This window comes from Triticum dicoccoides, chromosome 5B (genome assembly GCF_002162155.2).
Source record: "Triticum dicoccoides isolate Atlit2015 ecotype Zavitan chromosome 5B, WEW_v2.0, whole genome shotgun sequence".
NCBI lineage: Eukaryota > Viridiplantae > Streptophyta > Magnoliopsida > Poales > Poaceae > Triticum > Triticum dicoccoides.
Genome location: NC_041389.1, coordinates 277,758,979 through 277,769,112, shown reverse-complemented (window position 1 = coordinate 277,769,112; position 10,134 = coordinate 277,758,979).

The following is a 10,134-nucleotide window of genomic DNA, read 5'->3' as shown; positions in this document are numbered from 1 at the left end:
CGAGATGGCTCAGCGTGCGAGACCCGCCCGAGCTCAACCCGTCATGAAGCGTGCCTTCGTGGCTTGTGTCCACGGAGAAGAACTTCCTGAAGGATCTAAAGATGGCGGTGAGACAGCCGTCCCCTCGGATGATGATTTGTCCGCCGGTTCAACAGGTTCTTTATATCAAATCCAAGAGGGCATGCTTGGGGGCTATTCTGACGACTCTAGTGCTCCGGACTTCTATAGCCGCCGAGCTGGGCAGGAGTCTTCATGGATGGTACTCAACCCGGTCAAAACTCGATGGTTGCAACGGCAATAACCTCCGGGTTAGGAGAAGCCAGGGCAGGAGGCCCTGTGCGCCTGTCGGCTCAGGTGCTGATGGATCTTATGGATAAGTTGACGGCCCTGTTAACCGCCACGGTTATTCCTGCAAATCAAGATGAGCATAACGCGGAGGTAGCAAAGGTGCATGAGGAGATAGCCTGGGCCAAGGAGGCTTTGGGAGCTGAGGATACCAGGTTAGCCACGGAGCAGGCGGCTTTGGACGCACGGGCGCAGCGACTTCAGTCAGAGGCTTTCCAGCTTAAATGAGTTTGAACGCATCTAATGAGGTCATGAGGAGGAGACATCAGAAAACCCAGTCCCGTTTGCCTCCGGTTTACGATCCTCGGAATTTCACTACACCCGGTGCTGGTCCTAGCAACCCGCCTGAAGCCAATCAGTTTATGACACCCGGAGCCGGAGGACCGGTTCAGCCCCGAGAGATACCACCTCATGGGAGTATGGCCCCGCCCCGCTATGTACCAATACCACCAGGTCACTTATCCAACCCCATGGAGAACTTGATAGCAGCGTTGGTGCGTTTGGCGGCTCTTCCAGTGGACGGTGATGACCCGACAGTGGTGGAGACCCGGAGGGTCAGAGATCTTATTCAGACGGCCTTGGCACAGCAAGAGACCTACTCTTACAGCAGGGACATGATTCTTCAACTCCTCCGCCTTGGCTAGCACCTCGTCAAAACCGGAGCCCGAGTTATAGCAGGCACATGGAGTCGGAAGCTTTGTCAAGCAACGCCCAGTGTCGTAACCAGCCCGGTGGCTATAACCCGGTGCTAGACCGGATATGTCAAGAGGATGAGCGGGCGGCTCAGCTAGCAGCTCAGCAGGCGGCATACCAAGGTCTTCCAGAGTATCCGACGACTTCTATTGGAGCAGGAGTGGCCACTAGAACCGATGGGGTCCCTTGTTTGGTGTCGGCCCTGCGGGATGTACGCTTGCCCAAGGATTTCAAAGGACCCCGAAAGGTGCCGAATTACACGGCCGACTTACAGCCCGGGGCATGGATCGAAAGTTATGAGATGGCCATGGAGCTATTGGAGGTCAGCGATGCAGCGATGGCCAAGTACTTCACCATGATGTTAGATGGAACGGCCCGGTCTTGGTTAAAGGGTTTGCCGCCCAATTCTATTAGCTCATGGGCAGAGTTAAAGGCCCGGTTCATCCAGAACTTCAAGGACACTTGCAAGCAGTCTATGTCAATTGTGGACTTGACCAATTGTAAGCAGGAGGAAGATGAATCCACAACTCATTGGGTACGCCGGGTCAAGGAAATAATACACTCATCTGATAAGATGGATGCCGATTCTGCGGTACTTATGTTGGAGAAGAATTGTCGCTTTGGGCCGCTGAGGCAGAAGCTGGGGCACCTTAAACGTGATTGCAATGATATGGGTACGCTGATGGCGGCCTTAGTCAAATACGCCGATTCTGATAGTACCAAGGATCCCACGTCTGATGAGGAAAAGACAGGGAAGGGAAAGAAGAACGGCAATGGAAAGGGTCAGCAGCATAACCCGGTGAGTCAAGGCGGCAACAAGCGTAAGGCGGAGGGTAACCGGAGTTTGTGGCCAATGCCAATGCACAAGGTAATAACCAGAAGCGTAAGGGAAGACTGCCCCCTCGATCTGGCGGCTCAGGCCCATCTCTTGAGCAGCTTCTCAATGAGCCTTGCCCGAGGCACGGCACTCGGGAACAACCCGCCACCCACTTATGGAAAGATTGCGCGATCATGAAGCCTTTCAAGAATTCCAACATGTTTGATGGCAATCACGGATCAGGCGGTGGCTCAGGGGCCGGTGGCTTTCATGGCCCGGGTGGCGGTTCAAGTTCTGGCTTTCAAGGAGGTTAGGGTGGCTATAATCAGCAGCAACCCGCTCAGGGGGGACAGCAGCAGCAACAATCAGGTTATCAGAGCCATCCAAAGCAGCTTAATGGTGGGCAATACCACGTGTTCACCACTAATTTGTGCAAACGTGACCAGAAGGTTCACAAAAGGGTAGTAAATTCTGTTGAGCCGGTAGTTCCCCGTTATTTGAGGTGGTCGGAACAGCCCATCATCTTGAGCAGGGAAGATCACCCCCACCGAGTTGATAACCCGGGTCAGTTGGCCTTAGTGGTAGCACCTCAAGTTGGTGGATATAAATTCACTAAGGTGCTCATGGACGGAGGAAGCAGCATCAATATTCTTTACTATGAGACCTTTTGCCGCATGGGGTTGACTGATAAGGACTTGAGGATGTCCAACATTGTCTTTCATGGCGTGGTACCTGGTAAATCGGCATATCCAGTCGGTAAGATTGAGCTGGAGGTAGCCTTCGGAGATGAATATGATTCCAGGGCTGAGAAACTGACATTTGAGGTAGTCAAGATCAAGAGCCCGTATCACGCTCTGTTTGGACGGACGGCTTATGCCAAGTTCATGGCACGACCGTGTTATGTTTATCTGCAGCTCAAGATGACGGGTTACAAGGGCACCATCACTGTGCATGGGAGTCGAAAGGTAGCCCTGGAATGTGAAGAAGGCGATGCGGCTTATGCTGAGTCTGTGTGCACAGAAGAGGAGCTGAAGTTTTATCAAAATAATGTTGACCCGGCGGATATGACCTCTTTAAAGAAGCCAACTACAGAGCAAGACTCAGCGTTGAAGTTTAAATCGGCCGCCAAGACAAAGCTGGTTGATTTCACTCCAGGCGACTCTTCCAAGCAGTTCAGCATCAGTACCAATTTGGATCCCAAATAGGAAAGCGCGCTCATCGAGTTCATCCATGAGAACCGGGACATCTTTGCATGGAAACCTTCTGACATGCCGGGTGTCCCGAGAGAACTCGCTGAGCACACTCTTAATATTGATCCGAAGTATAAGCCGGTCAGGCAATTTCTTCGACGGTTCAATGAGGAAAGGCAGAAAGCCATCGGGGAAGAGGTCGCTCGGCTCTTAGCGGCTGGGTTCATCGTGGAAGTTTTTCACCCGGAGTGGTTGGCTAACCCGGTGCTTGTACTCAAGAAGAACGGCACCTGGCGGATGTGTGTGGATTACATGGACTTAAATAAAGCTTGTCCAGCTGATCCCTTTGCTCTACCCCGTATTGATCAAATCATTGATGCTACGGCGGGCTGCGAGCGTTTGAGTTTTTTGGATGCTTACTCTGGTTATCATCAGATCAAAATGGCAGTTAAGGACCAGGAGAAAACGGCTTTTATTACTCCATTTGGAGCCTTCTGCTATGTATCTATGCCATTTGGGCTCAAGAGTGCCCAGGCGACTTATCAGCGGTGTCTACAGAATTGTCTCCACAATCAGATTGGGCGCAATGTTCATGCCTATGTAGATGACATTGTGGTGAAGTCCAGAGAGAAGGAAACACTGATATCTGATTTGAAGGAAACCTTTGATAATCTCCGGGTCTATAAGATGATGCTTAACCCGGACAAGTGTGTGTTTGGTGTACCTGCAGGCAAACTGTTGGGATTCCTGGTCTCGAACAGGGCCATTGAAGCTAACCCGGAGAAGATCAAGGCAATTACCTCTCTGGCTAAACCGGTGTGCATCAATGACGTTCAGCGACTGGCGGGTCGCGTCGCTGCTTTAAGCCGATTCATAAGCCGGTTAGGTGAGAAGGCTCTACCACTGTATCAGATGATGAAGAAAACAGACACCTTTGTCTGGAGTGAGGCTGCTGACGCTGCCTTTGAAGATTTAAAGAGACAATTGTCTGAGCCGCCGGTCCTTGCGGCTCCCATTGATAAAGAGCCGTTGTTGTTATATGTCGCTGCTAATGCACGAGCTGTCAGTGTTGCCATCGTGGTGGAGTGCAAGGAGGCTGGCAAGGAGCATCCGGTTCAATGGCCGGTTTATTATATCAGTGAGGTGCTCATAGAATCCAAGCAAAGGTATCCACATTGGCAGAAACTTGTTTATGGAGTGTTTATGGCAAGCCGGAAGTTAAAGTAGTACTTCTAGGGTCATCCTATAACCGTGGTAAGTTCTGCCCCCTTGGGAGACATCATCCAGAACAGGGAAGCCACAGGACGAGTCGCCAAGTGTGCTATTGAGCTTGGGCCTCATGGTTTGAAGTACATGCCACATACAACTATTAAGTCTCAAGCCTTGGTGGACTTTATCAATGATTGGACAGAATTACAGGCACCTGAGGAGAAGCCATATAACACATATTGGACTATTCACTTCGATGGGTCCAGACAGTTGGAAGGCTCAGGGGCTGGAATCGTTTTAACTTCTCCCTGAGGTGACAAACTTTGTTATGTACTCCGACTTATGTTTCCCTGTACTAACAATGCAGATGAGTACGAGGCTTTACTCCATGGACTCCAGATGGCCAAAGAGATGAATTTGAGCCGGGTAAGGTGCTTGGGCGATTCAGACCTCGTTGCTCAATAGGTGTCAGGCATGTGGGACTCCAAGGATCCCATTATGGTGGCTTATCATCGTGAAGTTGATGCGGTGGCCGGGCACTTCAAAGGTTATCAAGTAGAGCACATTGATCGAAGGAAGAATGAGGCGGCTGATGCTTTAAGCCGGTTGGGGTCTCAGCGTAAGCCGGTGCCGCCTAACACCTTTCTTGATGTTTTGCATAACCCTTCTGTCAGAGTGCCTACAGAGGAAGAACTAGCAGTGCCAGACCCGGAGGCATAGCTGGTGGTGGCTCTCCATGCCATCCCAGATTGGACGGTCCCATATTTGGCCTACATGACCCGAGGAGAGTTGCCTGAGGATGAGACCTTGGCAAGGCAAATCATCGGGCGGTCCAAATCTATGACAATTGTTCATGGCGAGTTGCATCACCACAGCGTCACGGGGGCGTTTCAGCATTGCGTATCGCCTACGGAGGGTCAGGAGATACTTCGTGAGATCCATGAAGGAGATTGTGGTCATCATGCCAGCTCAAAATCTCTGGTGGCCAAGGCTTTTCGTCATGGTTTCTATTGGCTGACGGCTCATGCTGATGCAGAGGATCTGGTCAGCAAATGTGACGGATGTCAAAAATTCTCATGACGAGCTCATGTGCCGGCTCAAGAGTTGAGGATGATTCCAATTACCTGGCCGTTTGAAGTCTGGGGGCTTGACATGGTTGGACCTTTCAAAAGGTCTAAGGATAAGAAGACACACCTATTGGTGGCAGTGGATAAATTCACCAAGTGGGTTGAAGCAGAGCCGGTCAGTAAGTGTGATGCAGCCACGGCGGTTCAGTTCATGAAAAAGGTGATTTTTCGTTTTGGCTTTCCACATAGCATTATAACTGATAATGGTACTAATCTCTCCAAAGGTGCCATGGAAGAGTTCAGTCAACGGGAACACATCCGGCTCGACGTTTCGGCTATTGCTCACCCTCAATCTAATGGTCAAGCAGAAAGAGCTAACCAAGAGATCTTGAAGGGTATCAAACCCCGGCTCTTAGTTCCCTTACAGCGAACTCCCGGTTGTTGGGTGGAGGAGTTATCCTCTGTGCTATGGAGCATCAACACAACGCCTAATAGATCTACAGGTTATACACCTTTCTTCATGGTGTATGGAGCAGAGGCAGTTCTGCCAAGTGACATCCGGCATGACTCACCCCGAGTGGCGGCTTACGTTGAGGATGATAATGAAAAAGCTCGTCAAGATGCACTTGACTTGTTGGATGAGGAGCGAGACTTGGCAATAGCCCGCTCGGCGATTTACCAGCAAGACCTGCACCGCTATCATAGCCGCCAGGTTAGAAGCAGAGTTTTTCAGGAAGGTGATTTAGTGCTCCGGCTCATCCAGGATCAGTCTGATATGCACAAGCTATCCCCTCCTTGGGAAGGACCTTTTGTGGTCAGTAAAAATCTGAACAACGGGTCATACTACCTCATCGATGTTCGAGAGCATAAAGACTCACGTAAGTCAGAGGAAGAGACTCGCCGGCCGTGGAACATAGCTCATCTTCGGCCCTACTATACTTGAGCCACCGACTCTCAGAATATATATATATGTTTTTTCTTTTAGCAATATATATATTATATAAAGCAATAAAGCAGGACCTCTTTTCTTTCCACCCTCAAAAGTTCATATATCTTCTTTATCAGGTGGTGGAAACAACCAACAGGGAGCGGATCATATCTGAATCCGGTTTTTCCTTTGGTCCGGCTTATGATCATATCTGAATCTAGCCATGGTCACTTGGGGGCTTCCTGTTCAAACATAGGTCGTATTCAAACCAAAGAGAACATAGCTGTCGATACCCACTTGATCGGCATACTGCCAAACCCACTTGGGGGCTTCTTGATCATATTTGAATCATAGCTTCACCCCTTTGGGTTTGACGTGGATCGTATTCAAATCAGCGTCATTAAACAACTCTCATGGTCACTTGGGGGCTTCCTGTTCAAACATAGGTCGTATTCAAACCAAAGAGAACATAGCTGTTGATACCCATTTGATCGGCATCGCCAAAGCCACTGGGGGCTATATGATCGTATCCGAATCTTAGCTTAACCCCTTTGGAATGGTTTACTGATCGTATTCCAATCAGAGACCTTTGAAAACTAAGTTTATTATTCATTATACTATGTAAGTATAAAGGATATTAAGGGCCAGGTAAACATTATATGTGCCAACTTTCAGGTGTTAAACTAATTCTCTGTTTTTGGGTTGCATAAGCCGGTGAAATATATACCAAATAAGATAGCAGGTATGCTAATTGTGGTCATAATCATAAACCGGCTTTTATATGATGTTTTGGTTCATACTCCAGGTTATCGTTACTTTATATGACCCTGGATGCGATAAATTGCCAAGGGAATTCTGTTGTTCATTTTATACACAGGATAAAGCAATAAGGTTTTTTGACATCAAGGAAAATCAACATAAGCAGGAGGTATATAACGATACCGGCTTATGGCAATATTAAGCACCACAAACATGCACGAAGGCATGACAGAGTTAAGAGGTTTTTTCTACCCTATTACAAGACTCCCCGAGTCTGAATAATGAAGCATTGTTTTTTCAAAGACATAGCGCTAGGCAAGTTACTCCTTTGGTGGGCTCGAGGATTCCGGGTTATCCTTCTCCGTCTCTCCGTCTGTTGCTCTGTCCTAGAAGGTTGACGAGGTCCAGTCAATGCCGCTTAAGGCTTCAAATTCAGCTTCATCATCTATTAAACCGGCTGGGTCATCTTCAGGAGCAAAGGTGTGCTTACGAGTTGGAGGAATCAGGCTGACGTCATCATAGTGAGGAGTTGGAATCCTCCGGTTCTCGCTGTCATAACCCAGCTGATACTTGGTAAGATCAATATCATTGCCGATGGGTGGCCACAGGACGCACGACTCTCACACAGGCGGTGAAGTCTGATTCATCGAATACAGAGCCGTCTTCTTTCAAGCTAGGATATCCAAGAGCAACGTCTGCCAGGTCTAACTCTGGAAGCAACGCTTTGGCCCGGCTTAAGGCGGCTATGGCCCCGGTTCTAGCAGATGCCCGTCTTAGTTCCTGAATCCGCTGGGGTAACACGGCAAGCCGCTTGAGCACATCCTGCAGGAGATAGGGAGCATCATTTGATAAAGCCACAATGGCTAAAGCACGTTGTGACCCGGTGTATAGCTGTTCCACCAAAGTATACACCGCCTTAAGCTCGATCAGCATATTCTGCTTGAGGTTTGTGCTCCTGGGGCCTATATTTACACATATAAGGTGAGCCAGAGTTAACAATTAAAATAATCATCAAAGGAACCATTGTGATATTCAAGATTATAAATAGTAATTTACCAAAGATTGCTGAGACCATTTGAGATATCTGGCGCTTTAAGCCGGACAGCTCGGCGGTTGCTTCGGCAAGTGATGCTTCTGCTGTCTCGGCCCGGGTCACAAGTGAGGCCTTTTCATCCGCCCAGATTTTCTTCTCCGCATCAAAATTTTTCTTCAACTTCTCTTGCTCAGAGACGCTGAATGCAAATTTGGAGTTGGACTTTTGAATTTCAAGTTCCTGGGCTGCCAGGCGAGTCTTCACTTCAGCAATCTCCGACTCAAATTGACTGGTGGAGGCCTGTGTTGATGTCGGGTTATAATCAAGGTTATGGTAAGATATCATTAAGTCTCAAGCACTTTACAAGTAAAGATACTTGACACTTGGGGGCTAATGTATACTGCAGAAAATTTTAATTTATCATGCTGGATTATACATTTTAAAGTCTCAAGCACTTTACAAGTAAAGATACTTGACACTTGGGGGCTAATGTATCGTACGTTTAAAATTATTGTACTATATCCGGGTTAAATATATTCTTTTTAAACCCGGACGAACTAACAGTAAGCAGATCTCTAAGTCTACAGCATATTTATTCATAAGCAGTAGACTTGGGGGCTAGTACAGCAAGTAAGATTCAGGGAAATAGTATGAGTTATACCTCCGATTTGTGCTATATTTGTTTCACCATGTCAATTTCCAGGTCGCGGCTATTGTGCACTTGATTCAGGTAGCCCGAGACTATATCACCAATGCTTAAATGGGTATAATCAGCGATGTCCTGTTTGGCCTTTCGGCGTTCGGCAAGTTCTCCCTTAGCAGAACATTTGGCAAGGACAGTAGGCCGCCCCGATTGAACAAACTGGCTTTTCAAGATTTCAACTTCCGGGTCAGTCGTCCTAACAGGGCTAGGAATTTTCGGGTTATCGGAGGTGTTGAAAGTATCTTCGGCAGGCGGGTCAGAAGATGGTGCTGGAATTTCATCTGATGGTTCAGGCGGCGGTTGATGAGTGGAAGCATGAGGGGCAGCTGTTCTGAGTTTCGTCTCAGTTGCTACCGGGTCTTCGGATGGCTTATTCTTTTTTGTCCTCTTACTGGGCTTCACCTGCACACTGTGAACAAAACAGAAGGGTGAGTATGAAAATATGAGTAAGATAAAGCATAAGGATAACAAAGGTATGTTACCCACGGGCTGTCTTGAAGGCCGGCATATTGGATTGCATAGACTCGCCGGAAGAAGGAGAGGTATCCTGATAATTGGAGTCAAATGAATTGAGAGGTTGACGAATTAAACTCGCCAAAGGATAAACAGAACGTAAATCGGAGATGACCTCAGTCTGACGCTTCCTGCTTACGTCAGGTAAGCCGGAAGAGAGTTTTGCATCCTTGCTGGTCCGGGTCTGCCTCCGGCTTTCAAGATGTTGTTGCTTCAAAAGAAATTGAGGATCTTGATAAGCTAGAGGATGTCAAAATCTTACTTTTTGGGTCACTCGTCGGATTTTGTGCCTTGGCAAAGGCTCTGAGTCGGAGGAGATTATAGTTACCTCTTCACCAGGAGCTTGGCTGTTCCCCGTATCATCCTGAAAGGCGGAAATGTCAATAAAATAATAAACAAAGGAATTAAGAGAATCAGGGATTACCTCTTCATCATCTGAAGAAGAATCATCCAATTTAAACAAGTCGGAGGCGCTGGGTTTCTTTTTCTTTGAAGTTCCTGTTTTGGCGGCTTTCCTTTCGGTTTTCTTGGCCGCCCTGGCTTGCTTAGCAGCTTCATGGTCATATTGAACCTTCCAAAAATTGTCATCGGCCTGTGGGAAAAGATAAGAAATTATAAGTACAAGTAAGGTGTGACAAGGCTAGGAGTGTTTATTAAAAATGGTTAACTTACTACCGGGGCCGGGTTCTTCTTGCAGAAAGGTAATAAACCGAAGGCATTACTAGTCACTGTGCCCTCCTTCAACAACGACTGGGTTGTAGCTTCCACCACATCATCTGGTAAGTCGTCAGGACTGTGACGCAGTGGATCATCTTTTTCGCCAGTATAAGTACACATTAAGCCGGGATGATGGCTTAATGGTAGTACTCGCCAAGCA